Source organism: Protopterus annectens, chromosome 9.part0, assembly GCF_019279795.1.
Source record: "Protopterus annectens isolate FY-2018-M chromosome 9.part0, PAN1.0, whole genome shotgun sequence".
Classification (NCBI taxonomy): Eukaryota; Metazoa; Chordata; order Ceratodontiformes; family Protopteridae; genus Protopterus; species Protopterus annectens.
This window is the reverse complement of record NC_056743.1, coordinates 1,142,886,078-1,142,910,587: the sequence shown is the minus strand read 5'-3', so window position 1 is coordinate 1,142,910,587 and position 24,510 is coordinate 1,142,886,078. Positions and strand designations below refer to the sequence as shown.

Here is a 24,510-nt window from a genome sequence, read left to right as displayed (position 1 = left end):
TTTTTTGCCAAACAACTTACCAAGGTAGTTTCTGACTTAAATAATTTGGAGACCCAATTAAAATCAAAGAAAATCCAAATATTTAACAGAGACTTGGCGGATTATCAGGGGAGTAACCCTTTTAGTTCGACTAAACATGTGAAATTTAATATACAACAAAGCCGCCCTTCAAAGAGGAAAAGACCTAAATCCATCCTGAAGAATTATGTTTCTGATACTGGCTCCTCCACTGATGAGCTTTCCTCTGGCCTGGAGAATGAATTGCAGACTGCAACTGGGTCACCCTCACCGAAGAGAGCCTCACCAGGGGTCCCTTTAGGTACAAGTATAAAAGAGGGGGGAGGAAACACAAAGGCAATAAACGGCATCCAAGGTTTACTTCAATTAGCGATGAAGAACTAGAATTTCCATTGAATAACAATGCTTTAAATCTATCAAGCTATGTCTTATCACCAACTGAAGTCACTATTCTTAATAAAGGGTTAACATTTGTCCCTGTTTTTGTTGTTGCTGAGGATTCATTTGCACAAGATGTTGTATCTTTTTGTAGATTGCTCAATCTAAGAATGTTTTTTGGTTGCACTAATGATTTTGGGTTTTCAGACAAATTTATCTACCATAAATCACAATTTACTCCACCTATGCACCCTGTTGTCTTACAGTTCCAGAATAACATTCTTAAAGATCTGCATTATGCCAGGTCAGTATCCAGTATCAAACCTAATAACATTTCCATTCATGAACAAAAGGCAATCATAGATCTACAAAATAATCATGATATTGTGATCATCTCAGCGGACAAGGGGGGTGCTGTTGTGGTCTTAGATTGGCAATACTATGATCAGGAAGCCATGAGACAATTATCTGATGAAAAATATTATGCCAAAATGGTTATCAACCCTACGTCTAGATTTCAAAATGAAATTGAAGAATTTTTGTCCCATGCAAAGGATGCTTCCATTATTGACATTGATACTATGCACCAACTTTTAGTTCATGATTCTTTGAATCGATATATTTACTTTTTGCCAAAGGTACACAAGAATCCCATACCCCCCCCAGGCAGACCAATTGTATCAGGCAGGGGATATATTACAGAGCCCTTATCCCTTTTTTTGACTAATAAACTTAAGCCCCTACTACTTTCTATTCGCTCAAGATTACGAGATACCACCAATTTTTTACAAATCATTTCTGACACACAACTAGAGCCTGACTGGTGCATGTGTACTTTAGATGTAAGTGCCCTATATACCAACATTCCCCATTCTGGTGGTTTAGAAGCTCTGTCTTACTGGCTTAACACTTCTGGATTATACTCATCTGAATATAATGAATTCCTGTTGGATATGGCCTCTTATGTTTTGACTAACAATGTCTTTTTTTATCAGGACGTTTGTTATTGGCAGACCAAGGTTACCACCATGGGTTCATCCTTTGCACCCATCTATGCGGATCTCTTTATGGCTTATGTTGAGAAAGATCTTATATATAATAGCAATAACAACATCTACTTGGAACAACTTGATATTTGGAGACGCTACCTTGATGATTGCTGGGCCGTATGGAAGGGTGAACTCGATGGTCTGTTTGATTTTCTAGCATATCTCAATAATAATAAATGGAGTCTTCAGTTTACTTTGCATTATGACCACAGCCATATCACTTTTCTAGATGTATCCATTAATAGATTACCTGACCATACCCTTGAGACTCTAGTCTACAGGAAACATCCCGAATACAACACTATATTACATGCCTCCAGCTTTCACCCCCCTCATATTTCTAAAAATATTCCAAAATCCCAATTCATCAGGATGAAATGTATCTGCTCTGATGAGACTTCTTATCAAGAACAAAGTAGGGATTTAACTAGACGTTTCAGGACTAGGGGATATAAAATGGGGCATGTTTTTGATGCTATACATAAAGTAAGCCACATGAACAGGGATGATTTATTATCCTACAAGACGGATCACCAATCTGCCCCTCAACCAATCAGGTTTACCACTACCTATGGTAGAAATTCAGACAGTCTAATCCAGAGTATTCACAGACATTGGAACCTATTATTGTATGACAATGATTTGTCTACCATTGTTCCTAACCAATGCCTTTTTTCATTCAAGAAAGGCAGAAATCTGGGCAGTTGCTTCAGTCATTACAAACACACACATGATACAGGTCTTCCAGAACCAATTCAAACCACCCTTACTGGTAGCATACCAGTAGGTTGTTATCCTTGTGGACATTGTACTAATTGCAACAAAATTTCCAAAACTAAGGAATTCACTAGTAGAAATTCTTCCATTGTATACAATATTAAGTTCTTTGCTAACTGTAGCTCTGATTGGGTTGTTTATTTAGCCACATGCACATGTGGGGCATTCTATATAGGTCAAACTGCTAGACCATTAAGATTGAGAATTTCAGAGCACATTAGCAACATCAAAAAAGGCAGAATACATAACGACTTATATAAACATCAGCAAACACATCCTACAGCCACTTTTCTTTTTACCATTATTGACATCATTCATGGCAAAAAAGTGAATAAAACTGGTTGGCACTCTTTATTGAATTCTAAAGAGAAAAAATGGATTATTAAGTTAGGTGGTTTATTCCCACCAGGATTAAATGACAAGCTTTAGGTTTAACCAATCATTTTTGTTTGTAGTGTATTTAATGACAGATTTGAATCTGCTAGTTTCACACTGAGGAAGGCTGTGTATAGTTAACCAGCCGAAACCGGTTTGTGTATTATTCTTTGCTGTCCCTTTGGACTATGTTTTTTTACCAATAAAAGTTTATTTCTTTATTGGGTCATGTTTTGCTGGCTCTTCTCTTTTGTCTTTCTGCTTGACAGGGGCACAGGAAAATAATTTTCTTGGGTGGCGAAAGCCAGGGAACTTTTTTTGGCTAGGCTTATGTAGGCCTGAAAGTCAATAGCCTAGTACCTACCTATGAATACCTATAAGTAAGCATGTTTCATAGTCCAAGATGACCAAGATATATCTGTAACCATATGTGGATTCAACAAGGGAATCCACAATATTGATTGCATCAGGGGTTGGGGTCACTCTTCGACACTTCAGGCAAGTAGCACGAAAATGTTTCATCTTTTTCATAATTCTTGTTTAATAAATGTAGTCTAGTATCTCGGTTTTGCTTTTATCCACCTGCACATGTCTGCCTAAAATATGGTTGTAAGCCATTTTCATCACCACCATGATCTAAAATGTCAGAAGACCAATTATTGATGGATGGCTTCTTTCCTTTCTTTTGATACTTAGTAAAGAATGGCATGCTGCATCCCAAAATAGAGGTATGAAGGTCAGGGGGTCTACAGAGGAGTTTGTTTTCACTACCTAAAAAGGTTTTCACTGGTGCGAATTAAGGTGTCATCTTCCCACTGAGCTTTTTTAAAGTTCCATCAGCTAGTTGTAAGTTCACACAGATTGGGTCCTTCAACCTGGTTATCCCTAGAATTGCACTGTCTGTCTTACTTTCCTACCATAAGAGAATAAAAAACCTGAGTTACAAGTCCAGAGTCACCAAAATGAGAACCAAAAAACAGTAAGAAGTAGTCTGGTGCCATGAGTCACTAAAAATCCTTTAATGTTGCTAGTAGTAAAACTTTCACATTTAAAACACTTCCTCGGGCAATAACAGACTATTGTAAAGAATTAACAACTTATATACACCCAAATAATCATGTGACCAACCAGAGTAATTAAATCATATGACCAAGATAGAACAAAATCCCAAAATAAGAAGGCATCTCTGATTAACATCAGTAAAAAACTGCGCTCCCTCATTAAATCATCCAAGGCCAACTTCGAAAGAAAAATAGCCAATGACTCTAAGGATAACCACAAGGCCTTCTTTAACTATGTCAAGAGTCTAGGGGCAAACTCTCAGATATGCTCCGAGCTAGTGCATAATGGCCATAAATACACTGAACCAACCGACATTGCCAACATCCTGGCTGACAAGTTCAGTGCAAACTTCACCCCTCCCTCTCCACCAAAGGGGCTAGCACCCATCCCAGAAGAATGTGGCACTCCAGATATCTCAGACACACAAGTAAAGACAGCCCTTGCAAAGGCCAAAAACACAGCATCAATGGGACCAGATGCTATCCCAGGTTGTGTCTTACACGAGCTTCAAAATGAACTAACCCCCCATCTCAAATCACTATTCAAACTCAGCCTCTCTACAGGCTATGTACCCAAAGAATGGCATACAGCAACAGTTGTACCACTCCACAAAGGTGGTGCCACAACTGACCCTGGGAACTATCGCCCTATAAGCTTGACTAGCTTGGTCTGCAAAGCCATAGAACGCATTATCATGGAGCTCATTAACAGGGACATTGGGAACCTCCAGACACTGGACCCCACCCAGTTTGGCTTTGTTAAAGGCAGATCTTGCCTCCTGAACTTGGTCGACTTCTTCAAAACAGTCACCAAGGCCATAGATGAAGGGAAGGTGGTCCAAGCAGCATATCTGGATCTCGCTAAGGCGTTCAACACCATCCCACACTCAGGAATCATAGACAAACTCACCAGCTTAAATATTAACCCCTATGTCATGAGATGGGTTGCCAATTGGCTCTCAGACAGAACCCACAAGGTAAGAGTGGCAGGCGCCATGTCTGACTCTAAACCAGTCACAAGCAGAGTCCCACAGGGCTCAGTCCTGGGACCCCTCCTGTTCGGTATATATTTCTGCGAAGTACAGGCAAAGGCAGAGGGACTGTGGCTAACCAAGTTCGCAGATGACTGTAAATTGGGTGCAATAATTGACTCCAGCTGACACAGACATCCTGAAAAAGGGTCTCACAGAGACAAACACCTGGTGTCAAAGTCACGGCCTCAAGCTAAATGCCAAAAAATGCATAGTAATCCCATTTGGGAAAAAAACTACCACATAGATGGGAATCCACTAAGTACAGAAGAAGTAATTAGGGACCTGGGTACCCAAGTAGATAGCATGCTCTCCTTTGATAACCACATAGCCAAAATGGTCAGGAAATCCTTCTATGTGGCACACCTGATCACAAAGGGTTTCTCATCCAGATCCAAGGAGGTGATTGTGCCCCTTTACTCCTCACTCATTAGGCCCATAATAGAGTACAATGCCCCATTTGGGATGTACCTCACTAGACACCTGCAACAACTAGAAAGACCACAGAAGTACCTCACTAAGAAGATTAAGGGCCTTAAACAATTACCCTATGAAGCACGACTAAAAAAGCTCCAGCTCTTCTCAGTTGCTTACAGTCTTCTCAGAGGTGACCTATGTCTGACCTGTAGGGCCATGTCAAACCCTGAACTAATGGACATGCTTCACCTCAAAAAAATGAGATCCCTCAGAATCACTCGTTCTAGCGACTTGAACCTATGTACAACAATAAACAGGACATGCTGGAGGGATAGATTACCGTCCCAGTGACTCCCCTCACTCTGGAATAGAATCCCAATCCATATTCGACAGAGCTCCTCTCTGACCCTTTTCAAGAGAAATCTTGATGAGTGGATGGGTAATCGTAATTTCTACCATGGGATCACTTCAGGAGCCCTGTTGACAGAGGCCCAGGTTACTAATCTAATGGTGAGGCGAAAGCCATCACTCTGTGGCTAGGCTTACAAATGCCCATGGGCAGATAGCCTAGTACTTACCTATGAACCTATGAACCTATAAAACAATTAAAAATTTGACATCATCTAACAGTAGTTAAAATTATACAAAGTATATATAAAATATATAGAAAACAACTTCATCTTACTCTATTGTTTAAAATTGTAAACACTGGTTTAATAATAACTACATCATTTAAACCTGGTAATGATGTAGTTATTATAATCTTTATATCTCCACCACGAACTTGGGGGGAAACAACACTCAAAATCATAAATTTAAATTTATGACTTATGTCAGTAGATTTTATGTGTCTAAGTAAAGCATTATGTTCTTCCCCTCTTCTGATTTCTGATAGATGACTACCTATTCTGTCCTTAAGATGCTGGTTTGTTTTTCCTATATAATATGCTGAACACTTATTGCACTTTGCTAAACAGATTACATTTCTAGTGTTACAGGTACCATGTTCTCTAAGAACAAAGGGGTACATATACAAAAGATGAATAATGGTCTTTTCTGTATATTAATTTACAAAACTTACATCTGCCACATTGATAAGTACCCATTTTTTTACTATGTGGTATAAGGGTTTTAATCTGTTCTTTGCAACATAGCTTGTTCTTTAAATTATAAGATCTCTTATGACCAAAAATAGGACCACGCTCATATAAACTCAGTGTTTTCTAATAATCTGTTTAATCTTTGCTGTATTACAATCAAATGTAAACATAGCACAACAGCTAAGGTCATTCCTATTTACAATTTGTTTTCTATTAATCTCATTACCCTTCCAAATATTCGAACTGTAATCAGAATTTACTTTTTGTGATTTTTTTTAAGAATATTGGCTGCAATACTGATGTCCTGTTCTGTAGTGTTAACTCTTTCTCCTTAATGAGGTTATCATAATTGTAACCCCTATTACAAAAATCGGAAACCATAGTGTCAATTTGTTCATTCAAAGTAGCATCTTTTGTATTCAGTAGTGGAATTCTACTCATTTGATTTCTAACAATATTGTCAAAAATAAAATGTGGGTGCATACTTTACCTTAGCAGGTATGTACTTTTTTTGACTTCCTGGGGAGCGATGAGAGAGGACTCTGAGAGACATCATTTTTGCAGTGACTGCTAAATGATCAAAACTGTGTAGACAGCAAGTGTGATGATGTCAGTTTGTTGTTGATGTCCCCTCATGTTAGTCTAAGATGCTTAAGAGTGTTCTTGTATCTATCAGAGATTGCAGAGGGACTGGGTTTCCCTCATTCCTCCCCACAGGATAGGAGAGCCAGCCAATCAGACACTTCATTCTATCCTCCCTGACCAACTCTACTGGTGACAAAAGTCCATTCTTGAACTGAAGTCACCAGCAGTGCCCTGCCTCTGCACCATTGGACTGGCTAAGACTTTAGTCACTTTTTGCCACGTTTCCCCCCAACAGATATTCAAAATCAACTGACAGAGACAAATAGTAGGCATTTCTCTAAGGAGATTTTCCCGTTAGCAGGCAAGAAGTTCTAGCCAAAACAGAATTCATTGTGTTGTGCCTAATACATTTTCTGTGTGAAGTACAAAGTGCAGGCAATAACTAGACACTGTACAGGCTTTAAACACAGAAAGTTGCAGGTTTAAACAAGGTTTCTTACCACTGGTTTGAGTAGGCAGCAAAGAAAACTAGGTGACTAAACAAAAAGTCTCTTGATGCTGATTCTGGTATAGACAAAAATATAGTTTTATCAAACTAGTTCCAGTGCAAACCAACACTCCAGATAAAATTCCTGGGTCTATTTTATGTCACCGAAATGGCAAAAAATAACTTGGCCATTGCCATGTAATTGCCCTTTTCCCCTCTGTAGTGCGATCTCGGAGTTGGTATATTTAGTTAGGGAGCATGAGGGGCTGTGGGAGTGCAAAGCCCCCACTTTGTAATGTTAGGTATGGTGTTTTGTGTGTAGCTGGACTAATGATTTTTTCTCTTGGAAAAAATTGATGTTCTGTCCGTTTGTAGAAATGGTGGATCAGTGTTTACGTGTCGCTGAATAGCATTCGCTGTATTGCCATTTCAGTGAGATAATATAGACCCAAAATTCCTTGGGGACAGCAACTCATGCCAATAGTCTGATAGCTCTTTCTTTTCCTCACCACTCCTGTATGGAAATATGGTTTCCTATCCTCTCACTCTTTCAGGGTACTCCTCTCCCAACAGCAATGTACCCTTCTCTTCCAGACTCTTCCCTAGTGTTCTCAGTGAGTCAGGTAAAGTATTTTAACATCTGCAGTACTGGTTTCCCTCATTGATTATATAGATAGCTCTTCTCCCCTAGAGCTTAATATCTGTCTAACAGGTGAAGGTTTAAAGTTACAGCCACCTGACTTTCCCCAGCAAAGTCCTAACACCCATGGAAGCTAATAGAAATCCTCAGCTTTTCAAGATTTTATTTGCCCAACAGTCCTACACCCTCATGTGTATATTACCTGTAGGGACCAACTGTTTTCACCATTATACTATGCTACCAGAGATATGCAGCAACATCCCACATTGTGTCATTGAAACTGTCATTATTTTAAGCAAATAGGGCAACACCTGTTGAATTTTAGTAGAACTCAGTAGGCAAACATAGCAAACAACTACTATGAACATATATAATAGTTTTTGATGTGTTCATACATTGACTAACAGTAGATCTTATGATCAGATTCTGGCTGCTTAAAGGCATTAAAATAATGCATGTGTTTCCAGCTGGGGACTGATTAGCACCTGTTTAAATTTGACGATAATGCCCCTGTTTTCTTGCACCTGAAGAAACTGTTTTTCTTCTCCCTGTATTGTCTATGGCTCTGTTGACAGTTATGGAACAAGAACCATGTGTCAACAGTTGTAGTGCATCTGGTTACAGAAATTTCTCTTCTCTGATGATTTGTTGGCATATAGCTGGCAACAACATCAGCACTGAATGAAAAAAAAACTTTCTGAATGGTAAGAGAATTTCTAATTAAAGAGTAATCTGTGTAGCACGCATGCCTCCTATCACAATATGCTGTTTGCAGCCTTTCATAGTGATACTGCCAAGCTCTCACCAGTGGGAGCTCTCATAACATTCATTATCATTTTAACAAATTACCCTAGTTCCACTGTGCTGCCTAGTGAATGAAAAAGACTAAGAAATCACTGTGTATCAGAACACCAGAGAATAGCACAAGTAACAGCTACTTAGTGAGGTGTGCAAACACAGACCATAGATACTAATTAGCTGTACACTGCTGTGGTGTGTAGTGCTATCACAATGCCCAACAGTTCAGTCAATATCACCAGTATGTATATTATACAATGTCTGGCCATTAACATTCAAAAATGTGCACACTGATTGGTCAGCCCAAACAGTGCGCTCGTTGTAAAATCCAGCATCTACCAACAGAAAAAAGTCTGGTCGCATGGACTTTAATCTATTAATATATGCTACGACTTTTCAATTTTCTTGAGCTAAGAGGTGAAGAAGAAGTGTGAAAGTTGAAATCTAGACAGCAGTTCAGAGGGAACGTAAGTCCGATACACATGTGCAGTACATATAAAAATGCAGCAGGATACCGAAAGAAAGTGAAGGAACAGCATGGCACTGTTATACAAAGATGTTATTTAAGAAAAGTAAGTCATTCTTTTCTTTAATGTAATTATATAATAGCAATAATCCTGCCCTCATGACCAAACCACATCAACTGTGGGTAAATCCAGCATTACCCACACACATTCATGGGTTATTGCTATAGTACATCACTGTATTCTATGTGCAGCAGTGCTCCATTTAGAGATAATGCTAGTGTATTGTATGTTTCCTGTTATTACCTTGATCGGTGTACATGAAAAATAGTAACGACGGATTAATATACTAAACATAGTGTGCAGAATGCACTTGTGCACTATGTTTATGAACAGCCTGGCCTGAGTTTGTAATTTAATGATCAAGCTCACCTTCAATGTTTGCCATTAATGCGACTGTCAAACACAATTGTGTTTTAACACCTTCTTTGCTTAACCATATTTTTCCTATGGATTACTATCTTTTTTTGTTATTCCTGAAATTGGTCAGAATTGATCTGTGCTCTATCCAATAAAGACATTCAAATAAATACATCATTTTAGCATGAATGTTTAATTTTTTTAACCTTTTAAAATGTAATTTTCCACGCACATTTATTTTCTTGTGCTCTGGGTAATGGTCAGTTTTTAACTGTAGCTCTACAGGTACATGTGGCAACAGTAAAGTAATATCCTGACCAACATTTTTCAGATATCTACTGCTCACTGCTCATCTCAAACACTTGAGCGTGTGTGTGCGTGTGTGTGTGTTTGCAGGGTAAGTTGTCAGTATGTTATTCTTTCCTTTAACATTTATAGCATGCATGTATGAATATGTAAAGCACTGTAATCCATGTTAGAGGTGAGAAAGGTAAATACACTGCAAAGATAAATGGACTTCTCCTCTGAAATTTAAACAGGCATTGAAAAGAAGGCGGTTACTGCAAAAAGGTTGCTGATAAATATTGTCCTTTCTTCACCTTTTTAAACTAATATACAAAATGTTTTTGCTTTACTGTCTGTAAAGGCAGGTGTTATTAGGAGCAGCTGTACACAATTTCTTATTGTGTTTTCAGTGTACGTCCATAAAACAGGTAACTATATGTAAAGTATTCATCACTGGTTTTAAACTTACATATATATTTTTAAACAATGAAGAAAATGATTAATCCTGTGATCTGTCCTGGATCATTTGGCTACCAGAGTGCTGTTCCTTATCCCTGTGTCTTTTGAGTGTAAACTGCCTCTGTGTTCAAGAAATGACTCATTTTCATTTATGTCTGTTTGAATTGCAGCCTGTAATACTGATGCAGAATCCACAGGTATCGCAAGCTGTTCCTTTCATTCCTGCACAAGCTCCCCAAATGTTTCCAGCACAGCAAGTTCCTCAAACGTTTTCACCTCAGCAGACTCATCAGATGTTTCCTCCACAACAGAACCCCCAGGCCACACAGTTCTCGCAGCCTCCAGTGTATCCTCAGATCCCCCCATGGAATGCAGATTCTGGTTCAGCCCCTCCTGCATATCATGATCAATCTTATATGAACAAAACTGGCACTGTCAATCCTGCTTTTTGAATACATAATCACACAAGTCTTAGTCGTTGACCGACATCTGAGTATTTTATCTTACCAAAAACATGGAAAGAACTATCCAGTTTTGCTCTGCTTTTGTTAACCTTTTAGAATAGTAACTGCTGCTTCTTAATGTTTCTTCATGCAGAGTGCAAAAAGACTGCATGGATGCTTTTCTTAAAACTGTTTCTATTACAAATGATGTTGCATTGTCATACTTTTTAGTATTAGCGTGTACTTGTACATTTAACAACAGAAAACATGCACATTGCTACTCATGTTGTGGATAAACAGATTACAACAAAGCTCAAAATACTTAAAAGTATAACTGGAGTGGTAATGGGGAAAGTGCATAAAGTACCCCTGGTGTCTGTTTGCAGTAACACAGTTATATGAGGCAAGTGCTACTGGCCCAACTGGATATTGTTCATGGATGAGTGATATGACTTAGGTGTTAATGTACTGCAGTAATGTCCCACCCACCATATTATACCTGCCACTGAATTCAAATAAAACAATCTTGTTACTGTTCTACAGTTTCAAGGAAATGGAGATAGCTGAGAATAATTTGCAACACAATAATGCACATACTATTTATTCTACTCATCTCATTTTTTTTATCTTTTTTAACCAAATATTGGCATAATTCTGTTTGACATTAACAAGAGACTGTTTAACTGTGTTGCTGTTTCATACCTGTCCGGCTCTCTCTCTTTCTCTGCTTGCACATTTACTCACACACACACACACACACACACACACACACACACATGCACGCATGCAAACACACGTGCACACATCTTTCTCATTCTCTTTCGACTTTAATGAGTAAAATATCTATGAGTTTTTTTGCTACATATCCTGCTCCTACCTGTCTATCTCCTCTCTTTTCTTGTGACTATTATCCAACCTTTGATTTTACACTACAGTGTAATGCTGCCCAGCCTTGACATCACTTCCTACTGTATTCCTCTGTTCTTTACAGCAGCAAGTGTGAAGTGTTTTATTGACAATGCAGATTAATTTTGGAATAGCTCTTCTGCCATCCAGATTTCTGCATATTGTAATGCAAACTCTTCTCAAGCTGAAAAAAGAAAACTATATACTGCTTGAAAATGTCATCTTCTATCTTGTTCCAGTCCATCAGCAGCCATTCTATTTACATAGAATGAAGCAGAATGTTCTCTTATTACCTCATCTACCCATGCATCCCTGTCAGGTTTTAGCTTATTCTTCAGGAAGTTGGAGCTGTACTTCAGCCATGTTCTGCCTTTATAGACTCACTCCCATTTCTGCTTTATAAGCAGTGACTAGCAGCTTTGTCAGCACATCAGTCAACACTAGCTCTGCAACTCACTTGCATGCCTCTAGGCTGCAGTAGAGAGTCCAAAGCTGCTTAAATGTTGGGCCAAAATTTAATTAACAAAGAAGGCTGATAGGCACAGTGCCTGCATAAGAGGGTATTGAGTGGTACTACTTCTGCTACTAGCCTCTTCTGCTGCTGACTCTTGTCAGTGCAGAACTGACACACACTGTGCTACATGCAGAATGTATACATTCTCCTTCCCATTTGTAGTGGCCTCCTTAAAATCATTTACGTGGCAGTAATGCAGCAGATGTGTTAGAGATCAGCCCATAACGGAAGCAAATTATATACCTCAGGTAATATTCAGTGGCAGTGCTTCTATCACGCTATCAGCCATCCAAAACTAGGTATTGAAGTGAACTTCTGAGTTAGATAAGAAGCCTGTATGCAATGCTGACATGTGCTAACACTACTGCTAGAGTGTGATTGACTTGCCAGAGGATTATGTTTGAATCCTACTGAAAAATGTAAATATTTAAGTATAATACTTGCAAAAAAACAACAACCTTATCAGCACTTCAAATAAATGATGAATAAATTGTGTGGTCATTAATAATACAACCCATCCATTCTAATATGGAGTAAGTGCAACAGCAACTGCTTATGGTGGAAATCAGCTATACTGTTTGCTTTTAATTGACACCTTAGATTTTGCAGGACTACAGCAAAACAAAATAAGAAAATAGTGTTTATTTTCTGAATAAGTCTTGCTAATTCACTACGAAAAATATTAAAATGTTTCTGTTTCACAATTAAAAACACCTAGAAAGTCTAGCAAGTTTTTCTTGAAGCTACAAGGACCAACAATGGAAAAGAAAAAAATATGTGATCTCCTGTGATTTGAGCTCAGTCCAGCTGGGTAAAACTCTAGTGTAACCAGCTGTCAGTTTGCATGAACTCTGTCAGACATCTAGATCCATCCTTATTTCTGAAGTGTTACAAGCTTGGAGCTGTAGGAATACAGAAACCATACCAGGCAAGAGATCATGATGATGATCATCATCATCAACCACCTTTCCCCATTTTTTTCTACATGAGGTCAGGAGACATGTTAACTGTCACCATCTCTCTTGATTAATGCCACACTTTTGTCTTCTTCAGCACTCATGCCTGACTCACAGATCTCTCACACAATCCATCCACCTCTTTGCTGGATGCCCTTGTTTCCCCTTAACTTCTACCCATCTGTCAGGCAAGAAATTACCTTAAGGTAATTAGCCATATATGCTTTTAAGTAGACACGCTTTCACAGAATAAAAGAATCATAGAAAATACAAGGCAACAGGGCCTAGTGGCCATTTACTCCTTGCCAGTACCCACCCTTAGAATGCACCTCCTTTTACAAGGAGCAACAGGCTAGTCATACCAGGTTAAATTTGTGGATACCCATCTAGTTGTCTAGCTTCTATATGTTGGAAGAAATGTGTTGCATTGCTTAAATTGAAGTGGAAGCTTGTTCCAGAGAAGTGGTAAGCATTGCATGACAAAGCTGTCTCTCCACAATGTTTTGTTTATTTGCTGAAGCAGGTTTAGATTCCTGATTCTAGCATTATTGAGACTGTTTAATTTGTAGACATAAAATAGGCCTTGGACTGCTGTGTACCTAATGGCCCTAAAAGCAAGGCACAGATTGCTCCTAAATAGTCCCTAGAACACTAAATAACAGAGGCAGTGCTTCCAAGCACTCTCTCCTGTAAGCTCTTATCTTTAAGCCTGTGGTCTTCTTAGTTTGAAACCTCTGGGGTCTTCTAGTTGCTTGATATGCCTAGTAAGATGCATCCCAAAAGAGACATTGTATTTGATAAAAGTTCTGATCAATGCAAGAACACAGACGGCAACAACTTCATTGGATTGAAATTAAATACCTCTTGCAATAAGCTGTGTCAGGTAAAATGATTTCCTAACCACTGCTGCAATATAATGGCCAAAGACAAAATTCCCAGGGTTTCTCACTGCACTTTCATTCTGAATTGGAGTGTTATCTATACTATAAGGCAGATGAAGGGATTGTTTATCAAAAGCAATGATAATGTGCATTTTAGCATGCAGTTTTAAGAAACCAAAGAAATGTATCCACAAATTAAACTGATTAAAAACCAAAACACTCCACAGAAAATGTTGATTGCAACCCTTCAAAATCTTCAAAATTTAATGGAAATCCTAATTATGTTAGCATTTGGTATTGTTGTATCAAAAGCCTTAGCCAGTTCAAGTATGCTGTATGAGCAACATGCCCACTGTCCACAGTTTATGTTACTATCTCTCAAAGAACTTAAACAGATTCATCAGAAAGGACCAACCCATATGCAAAGCCAAACTGCAAGGAGTTAAGCCTTATAATGTTTTTGATTTCATAGTTAATTAGGTCAGTTATGAGATGTACTATGGCTTTTCAGATAAGACTAGTCAGGCTACTAGGTCTGTAGTTTCTGAGTTCAGTGGTAGGCCAACCTTTATGAAGTAGCATCACAACAGTGGAGTGCCATACTTCAGGGACAAAAGCAGTGGCTAAGCTGAAGGTGAATAGCTGTAAGAGCGGGCTAACCAGGGTGTGTTTTGTACTGTTTGTCAGGCAACCGGGTATATTATTAGCCCCAATTCATGACATATTTTCCTTTTTAGAGACAATCTTTAACAAGAGTTCTTTGATTGTGATGAAGATTTGAGATGCTGTCAGATATGTGAGCTTTGTAGAATTGTTTCAGCAGAGAAATTTGCACTAAATTTGTTTGCTATTTTGTTAACTATCTCTACTGTATCTGAGTACGTAGTGCCATTTTGGATATGTTCTAAGCAATGGTGGGTGTTATTCCTTAGTTTCCTAATGTAATTAAAGAAAGGTTTGTAATTGTCTTTAGCTTCTGATGTTAGCCAATGATCATGGGATGTCTTTGTATTCTTAATGGTGTTTTTTTATAGTTATTTGAATACAGCTTTGATGTTAACATTGATTTGTGTTTTTTTTTGTTTGTTAGTTTGGTTTACTATACAGTTTAACAAGTTTTTTTTTTTCTATTATTGAAAGTTTTATATGTGTAGACCACCATTTTTTTCTGGATCTGATAGGGACTGCCAAGTCAATGCATTTATCTAGGTGTGCATAGCTGGTTTCCATAACTGCATGCTGTGTCAGCATCACAGGCTGACAGTTAAAGTTGAATTTTGAAACTTCATCATAGAATTGTAGATGGCTTTTATGTCTGAAGTCTCTGAACTTTATAATGTTTGCATCTAATAGTTTAGCGATATTGAAGAAAATGCTACCAGTTGGTGACCGGACTTAATTGAAAAAGGGAGACACATGAGAATAATTGACATTAATGCCATACTGGCTAATCACCAGGTCAAGAATATTTTTTTCTAGTGAGTTCCTTGACAATTTGGTCCAGTGAGTTTTTGTTAATGAAGTCAATGAATTTTGTGGTATAACCTACAATTGAGGTATAGGTGTCACAGTTTATCATCAGGTAGCTAAAGTATCCCATGGTAATGCAATCCCTGTTGATTTGGAGCCTACCCTGTGTAGTCAGAAACCTAACCTGGTTTTCTGGGAGCACACAGGGTATCCTGTAACATGCCGTGATCTGGTAATTGGTCCTATTTAGTGGGATTTGGTTCACAATCAGTTCAGTTTCAGTATCTCTGGGGATCTGCCTAGAAGTGATATAGTCTGTAAGAAATATGGATACTCCACAGCAGTTACCATTTGGCTGAAAGGGATGGTAGGCATAAAACTTTGAAATAGCAGGAGTGCTTTCTGCACTTTTAAACCAAATTTTTTCTAATACCACATACGTATGTGCTGCAAATGTAAAAGGGCCTGAAGATCAGACAATTTGTTATTTAGACTCCTGGCATTGAGTAGAGACACTTTGTCATGGTCTGGTGCTTGATTTGTTTGTGTTAGGTTGGGGGATTTACTAGCTGGACTCTGCCTAAAAAGGAAATATGGAGGCAGCAAAGGCTTTAGCCAGTATGTGGAAACCCTGAAACAGGATGTGCAAGCCATACCTGGTGACTATGTAGCATCTCCTTCCATGCTGACACTTAGTGGATTGCCCTAGAATGACAGCAACTATGCAGCCAATTGTTGAAGCCAATGATCTTTTCCCCATACTTTGGTACCATCAAGGAGAGGGAAGGATTCTACTTAAAAAACAGGGTCTTACCTGTATTTGTGAGACGTATGGAGAGTTCTTTAAAATACGTTTTGCTCTTTATGAGCACTTGATATTCCATTTGTTTTCATAGATAGAAACAGCCTTATTTTTGAAATATTGTAAACATTAACATATTCAGAACATTCCTATTGTTTATATATGTAGCAAACAAACCACTTTGGCAGTAACATCCTTGTTTTGTATTCACTAAATCTGATGCTGATTGTTTGAGCTACAGATTCGGCAGTACCAGAGAAAGAAGAATGAGTGGAAAAATGCAGGCTATGCAAGCATGAGAGGTCATGTGTCAGATGTTTTGAGTACAATGTTAACATTCCGGAGGTCTGGTCTTAATTCTCACTAGGAATCAACATTTCTTTCCCACCTGAATGTCTACTATGCAGCTATTTTCCTGTGGCCAGCAGAGTTATTAAAGAAGCTAAGAATGAATGAGAAAGAAAAATGGTTAATAATGTGAGTTTGAATGCTTGGGATTATTCTAATCTTTACTTCTAGTCTCCCGATGCACATGTGGTCAGTTACAGGCTAGATTGCTTTAGGAATATAGACTACTAAATTAGACACAATAAGAGCTTAGCAATGCATCATATTTATTACTGAAGAAATGAATTGGGTAGCAACTGATAAGTAGCAGCAATTTCATATGCAGCATATATTTGTTCATTTAATTATATGCCTTATTTCCCATTCTGATTTCTTTTACTTAAATCTTAATAAACAAGTTTGGAACAAACAAGACACTGAGTTTAATGACTACAGAAGGTATCCACAAGATATGCATGTTGCATTTGTCTGCACAGACATAACGGACAGAGAAATGTATCCTTGCATACTTTTGCACATGGAAATGTAGCTATAGATAATATAGAAATACTATCAGATTAATTGATGCTAGCAGCATACAATAAATATAGTCTGTAGATACTGACTAATACAAATAGATAGATTTGTGCATATGCCAAATGTGTTATGTTCTTTGTTTATAATAGGTTCATATACAAGTACTACGCTAGCTGCTCTTGAATGCCATTTTAAGCCTTGTCAATTTTGTTTTTTTGTGCTTAAAATAACTTCTCCCATTTGGTTATAGATTGGCCTTACCCATCCCATGGTCAGTGATTTATATTGCCCCTAATGAGAATAATGTTGAAGGAGATTTCATATAATATGACAGTACTCATAGCAGGAGGGTGATGATGTCCTTGACTAACTGACCCTAGAAATACAAAACATCAAAGTAAAATAAAACTATTCTGTATGTTTAGCATACACAACATTTGCATATCAAACATTGTCAGCCAGAATAGAAACAACAGAACAAAAAGCAAGTAATTTCTGAAAAAGTGAGCGTACGAATCTCAAGGAAGAGAATATTGCTGAATAATGGTGAGTGAAATGCAATGGTGGCAGTACAGGCATTCTTGGGGATACTGCCTGTATGGAAATTCATGGCTCACATTCAGAAGTGGAAACTCTAACAGAAATTTAGAATTATTCATTTTGTTTGTTAATTCAAACAATCAATCAAAAATTAATATTTAATCAATCACCCGTTATAGACACGGATGAGTAACCATCCATGCCAGCAACCATTAGCTCATTTTTACTTTTTCCTTCTGAGATTCTCATTGAGAGATAGTTTAATTGTAAATATTCTGTTCCATTGTTAAATATTTAGACAAAGAGTTTCATGCTTTAACTACCATATTAGAGGATTTTCTTCAAGCATTTGACCATTACTTGCTCCTTTCAATATGACAATTTCCTTTTCATTCATTTATGCTCTTTGAGCATATGTAGCAGGGCTTTGTTTTGGTTGGTACACACTGGTACAACATACCAGCACCTCTGCTGCCCTGTTTCTTTAAAAAATAAAAAAAAAACTTTCTTTTTTAAGGGCGTACTTCTTTAAGAACACCCTTTGCATTAGGTCACACTCTGCGTCTGTGCAATGTGTGACCGATTGTTTACATCTTCCTGGTCCATGCACATGGAATTTGAATTCCTGAAGACGTTTGGACTGTGGACCGCGACCGGTAGGTGTGAGTATGTTTAAGTTTTTAAGAGGAGTGTGTGTGTGCAAGAAATAGATAGGTGTGTGTGTGTGTGTGTGTGTGTGTGTGTGTGTGTGTGCGTGTGTGTGTGTGTGTGTGTGTGTGTGTGTGTGCGTGTGTGTGTGTGTGTGTGTGTGTGTGTGTGTGTGTACAGGTCTGCAAAACAATTATAGTAGTTAGTCTTACAAAAAAACAGATAACAGTATGAAGATGATGTTAGAATCTGCTAATAGGCATGGAGTTCAAAACATCCTGTGTTGCTTTATATATTGTTAATTTGATGGTACTATATCTCTCTTTCTGAAATTCCTTATTGATTACTTGACAGATCTAACAACTGGGTAAAGTTATTGCCCAGACCCACCTTATCTCTACCGTGTTCTATGCTTCTGCCATTTATACCAATCTATCTAAAAATAACCTTAGCAAACTCGCAACCAGCTTTAACAACATTGCCAGATTTGTCACTGGCACCCCATTTAGAACCCACCACTGCCACAACCTCAAACAACTGGGATGGTTAGAACTGCAGAACCAACTACTTTGTCAACAACTTATTATCACCCAAAAGATCCTTTACCACCTTAAGAATACACCAGTCCTCACTAATCTGATTACCCCATACAAAAATCTTGCAGCACTACACTCATCTAATAAGCTCCTAGTTTCCACTATTAAATCAAACAACAAGGCTGGGGACTCACTATTCACTAACACAGTGGGAAAAAAATGGAACCAGCTTCCAAATGAACTCTCAACTCTTTCTTCCACACTGCTTTTCAAAAAATATCTTAAAGAATATCTTAAAACACACTGGCTATGTCCCTGCTCTAACCCTGACTAATATCTCATTCCTCATCCTGCTCTCCCTATACTTCTCTGCTCTGTCAGTCTGATGCCTTCCGGTGTTAACTAGTAAACTAACCTCTAAATAGTATTTAATGAGATTTCCTTCTTAGAACTCTATACGAGTTTACTTACTCTAAAAGTGCTAGCCCTCCTCTAAACTAGATGTAAACATAAGTTTGTACATCTGTAAACCAGGCAAAAAAAAAAAAAAACTAATTTTAAATTATGTTTGTTTTCTGAATTAGATCTTAGCCTAAGCCTTACTAAGGGACTCTGTATAAGTTTTTTTTTTTTTATGTATAACCCTGTTTAGGCTTTTTGTGTATAATCTAAATAATGTACTGCAAATCATGTTACTACTGCATATAATGTATGTTATGTCATTGCCTATGCTTGGAGCTTTTCTCCCCGGGCCTCGACTGAAAATGGACCTATATCCAGTTAGACTAGCCCGGTCAACAAATGTAAAATAAAATAAATAATTAAATAAAGTTATTCATGCAGCTTACTGCTAAAAGTGTGCCTTTTTCAAACCATGTAGAAGTTTAAAAAGTGGTTAATTAAATAAGTGTAGATCAACTGGTAGGGATGAAAAATAGTAATTTAGTTTTGTTAGGGTTTAAAAGCAAGCATTTATTAGCTAACCAGGTTTCAATTGTATTAAATGTAGTTTGGGTTAAGTTTTGAAGGTCTGATGGGAAGGAGGCAGAACAGATTTGAGTGGAGTCATCTGCATATTGGATGCAGGTGGCTTCTGGGATGGCTGCATGAAGGTTATTAATGAAAATGGAAAAAAGCAGGGGGACCTAAGATGGAGCCTTGAGGGACTCCAAGGGTGAGAGGTAGCAGTGCAGACAGTTTGTCCTGCCATAGAACTGCTTGTTTCCTTCCACTCGGATAGGATGTAAACCATTGAATAGCATGTTTGCCAGGGATATGTCTTTTAGAGAGTGGATTAGTAACTGATGGTTGACCATATCAAAAGCCTTTGACATGTCTAGAAAGAGGGCTGAGGAGAGCAAATTAGAATTCCGGTTTAGGTTAATAGTGTTGGTAAAGGAAAGGAGGGTGGTTGTGGTACTATGATGTGGCCTAAACCCATGCTGAGAATTGGCCAGTAGGTTGTTCATTGTGAGATAGTGAATGAGTTGCTTATGTATGCATTTCTCCATTATTTTGGCTAGGGTTGAAAGAATGGCTATAGGTCTATAGTTAGATAATTCAGTTGAGCGACCCCCATTGTGGAGAGGAATAACATGAGATGTGTCCATATTAAGGGGAAGGAACATTCCGACAAGGTCCTATTGATCAGTATTGAGATGGGATAAGCAACTACATCTGCAGCTATATGAAGATACTCAGCAGGGAGATTGTCTGCAGATAAGGGTGGTGGGTTTTAGCTTTTTGAGTAGTGAATAGATAAGAGCGGTATGGGTAGGTTGAAAGTGAAAGAGAGGATTTGAGGTGTCTGTGATTGAGGAAGAGAAGAGGTTAGTGGGAGTGAGTTGGCTAGCTAGGGTCTGGATAGTTTAGGTGAAAAAAATATTAAAGGCAATGGCAATGTCCTCATGTGGTTTTTGACTGGAGTTAGAGGGAACAGGAGTGTAAGATTGTCCAGAGTGGAGTAGTCGATTTATACCAGCCCAGAATTTTTGTGGATTATTTTGGTGTTTATGCTGAAGGCTTAGGTAGTATTTTTTTTTATCTATCAGAAAGGATTTTTTGGCATCATTTCTGAGTTGTCGAATTTTAAGTTGATCTTGAGGGGATTTCGATGTGCGCCAGTTATCCCATACTTTATTTCTCAGTTTGATTTTTGACTTGGTTTCTTTAGAAAGCCATGGTGCGGTATTATTTTTAGTTCAAATAGAATGCTCAGGAGCATGGGAGTTAAAAATGCTCAGGAATTTGGTGTTAAAGTATTTTATGGCATCTTCTAGTGAAAGTTGTTTAAGGACTGACCAATTAAGCGACTTGAGTTCATTTTAGAAAATTATCAGGTTGAAATTCTTGTTGTTCCTGATAATTTGACGTGTGGTGAGGTGGGGATTATCAACTTTATCCTTAATAATGTACATTAGAGAGTGATTAGTGAGATCATCAGGGAGGGTCCCAAATTTATATATATGGGGGTGATAATTGACAAGTATCCAGTCTAAGATACTGGCTCTATTAGTGGGCTTGCTAGTCCTGGTAGTGGAAGAAATTAATTGCGAGAAACCAAATAGATTAATTTGACTAACCGGGGTTTCAGATGTACATGTGTACCAGTCAATATTAAAGTCAGCTAGAATTATGGTTTCTTGAGGGTAGGTGATGGATAGCCAGTGGAGAATGCTTTCCAATCTGTTTATATTATTACCCGGGGGAATATAGACACAGACAATGTAAATGGATTTATAATTATTAATTTGGAGTTTGGTAACGAGGATTTCAGCATTATTAAAAAGTGGCAGTTGTGTGGAATCTCTATTTACACTTAGTGTATTTTTATAAAGTATCGCTATCCCCCCCCCCTTCTTGGCAAAGTGTTCGGCTCAGTGTATATTATACCCAGTGGGTCGAACTTCATTGTCTGTTATAGCAGGTTTTAGTCAGGTTTCTGTGAAGCACATAATATCAGGGGAGTGAACAGCTAAGAGGCCATGCAGATTGTGAATCTTGTTGTTTGTACTTCTAATATTTAGGTGAAAGGTTAGGATAGAATTCATAGACCTATTAAGGGCAAGGTATTGGTGGGGCTGGTTATTTGGGTTCTATTTTCATTGGGTGAGGTAGGCCCAGGGTTAAGGTGAATATCCCCATTTATTGTGAGACTGTAGTGATGCTTGATAATGAGTTTTAAGATTTTATGTATGAGTTTTAGAAATTGTTTATCCTTAAAGTTGGATCGTTGGGTTCTAACTGGGTGGAACTTTAAAGGGGATGTACAGTGTGGTTAAATGAGAAGGGAGTGTTAAGTAGTGAAATCTTGCTTGTGGAGTCATAGGGGATTGTTTGACCTTTTGGAAGGTGGAATCCACAGAGGCAATGGCTTTCATAGGTGGTAAGGCAATAAAGACTAAGCAGCAGTATAAGCAAAGTAAATAATATTGTTTGCTTAGATGCTGGTATGGAATGAGGTCTAGAGCTTTCTTGAGCACATGATTTACCAAGTCCTAATAGGAAATAGTGGGAGGGTAGTACTTAGAGGGGGGGGTGTCATTTAGTGATGATCAGTATGCTGACTGGAGGAGAAGAAAAGGAGTGGCTAAAGATAGGTTAAATTTAGCAGTGGTGAGGGTGTGTGGGAATAGGGAGCAGGGTGGGGCATGGAGCGAGCCTGAGCGAAGTGGGGCTAAATCAAGCTACAGGATTCAAGTATGTTGTATTATTGGTTATATATTACAATGGTTGCATACTAATATACCTTGTTGAAATTCCACTGTTGGCCTTTTGCCGTAACTGTTACTGGCATGCTGTTACAATACTGAATGTTATTCCAATTATGCCTGTGTTCTGTATGCTATGCAATTTTATTGTTCTGCGTTAATTGGAACACCCATGCATGCTGTTACAACTAATGCTTAAATGATCTGTTCATGACTAACCTATACACCTTGACAAACCTCAACACCATAGCATGATTGGGTAGGCCGGTTTCGGCGGCTTCGCCAATCCCACCTCATCTGGCCATAGAACCGGGTCCCAACATGTCTGGGACCTACCCTGGAGCTGCTCCTTCTGCTGGTCCTGCACCACCCATGGATGGAACCGCCTCAGTGGATGGGGGACCACCCCCCCATCCAAGCTGTTTACCCCCCTCATGTGTCATACACCACCCCTGTCTGCTATCTTGTCTGCCTTGTCTGTTTGCAAAAGCAACCTCTCCTATCCAACTTACCTTCTCAAACTTACCAACAACCCTTCCCTAACATCCCACTCTCACCTTAAAAAAATGGGCATCTGTCCCAAAAAAAAAATGTTGTCCCATACATAGCTCTTCATTTCACCCACACGTACAGTGCCATGAATCAATCATCCCATCAATTAATCAACAAAGTAATGTCCACACCCCTCCCTGTGGGGTGGGAGGCTCCAAATTCCAAACTGTCCACATCATGCACAGCTGTTGCTGCACAAGAAATAGAGCTATGGTCTTTTCCTACACCCATCCTGCACATCCCTAGCTGCTTTTCATATTGTTTTTCTCCCTGTTTGCCCCCATTTCACCACTTTCCTATCACCCCTTTTTTCTTTTCTTTTTTTGGAAATAGAGCAGGTTTAAGTGGGACTAAGCACCGCTTAGCATTGTGGCGTGGCACACAAACCTGCTTAAAACTGCTTAATTCACCTTCTGTCTTTCTTACACCATTCTGCATATCAATAAATCGGCCACCCCCACCAAGTCTCAAACCCAGGAACCTATGAACTATAGTACAGTGCATTTGGCCACTAGGCCAACTCAGCTCTGGGGAAATACTGTTGTTTTTGTAAATATATCATGCAGTACAGTGATGTAACATTAGGAAAAAATTGCACCACTGCCAAATATTGAACCCAGTACCCTCTGAACTACAGATGTTCTTCGTGTTTCACTGTTGCAGTCATCACATTTGGGTTACCCCTGTCAGGGTAGCCCTCAGCCAGTCAGAACACCAGAGAATTACTATTTCTGCGTCGGTTGCTGTCGCTTGAGGACTGACATCAGGTTGTCAGTAGTATAAAGTAAGGCAGCCGATGCCATTACATCAGTCTTTCTTGCCATGGAGCCCAAAGCAGAAGCAGTTCACATGAGTGCCAGTCAGCCACTACCTGAGTTTTCATTTCTGAATAGAAGTTGAAGTCTTCTAAAGCTGAGTACTCCATTGGGAATCCTTTTTTCTTGCACTAACCGATGTCAGAAAAAGTTAATAATTGTCTCGCCTGTGGAAAGCAAATACCACACCGAGACTTCCACTCTTACTGCATCACTTGTCTAGGCCTAGACCATGACGTCCCCTGTTGTCGCTTCTTTGCTTTGTTGAACGCCAGAACTATCCATCATCTGGCCTTTATTGCAGCCAGATATTTTCGTTTGCAGTCCTCAAATTCTGATATGGCTTTGGTAAGCCATCCGACAGCAGATCTTCCAAAAAAAGTAAAGATAAAGGCAGAGAGAGACTGCCCGCACAGGTCCAAACCTACTGACAATGCTTCCGTTAAGCTATTCGTCATTCCTCCGGTACTCCGTGAGGTGCTTTCGCAGCCCCTGATGCCTGTTTCAGTTGATTCACAGGCCACTACCG

General features: G+C 38.7%; 1 pseudogene; it reads left to right on the top strand.

Moving 5' to 3' along the window:
• Positions 1-566: 566 nt before the first annotated feature.
• Positions 567-24,510, top strand: part of LOC122810631 — a 44,770-nt pseudogene continuing 20,826 nt past the window's right edge.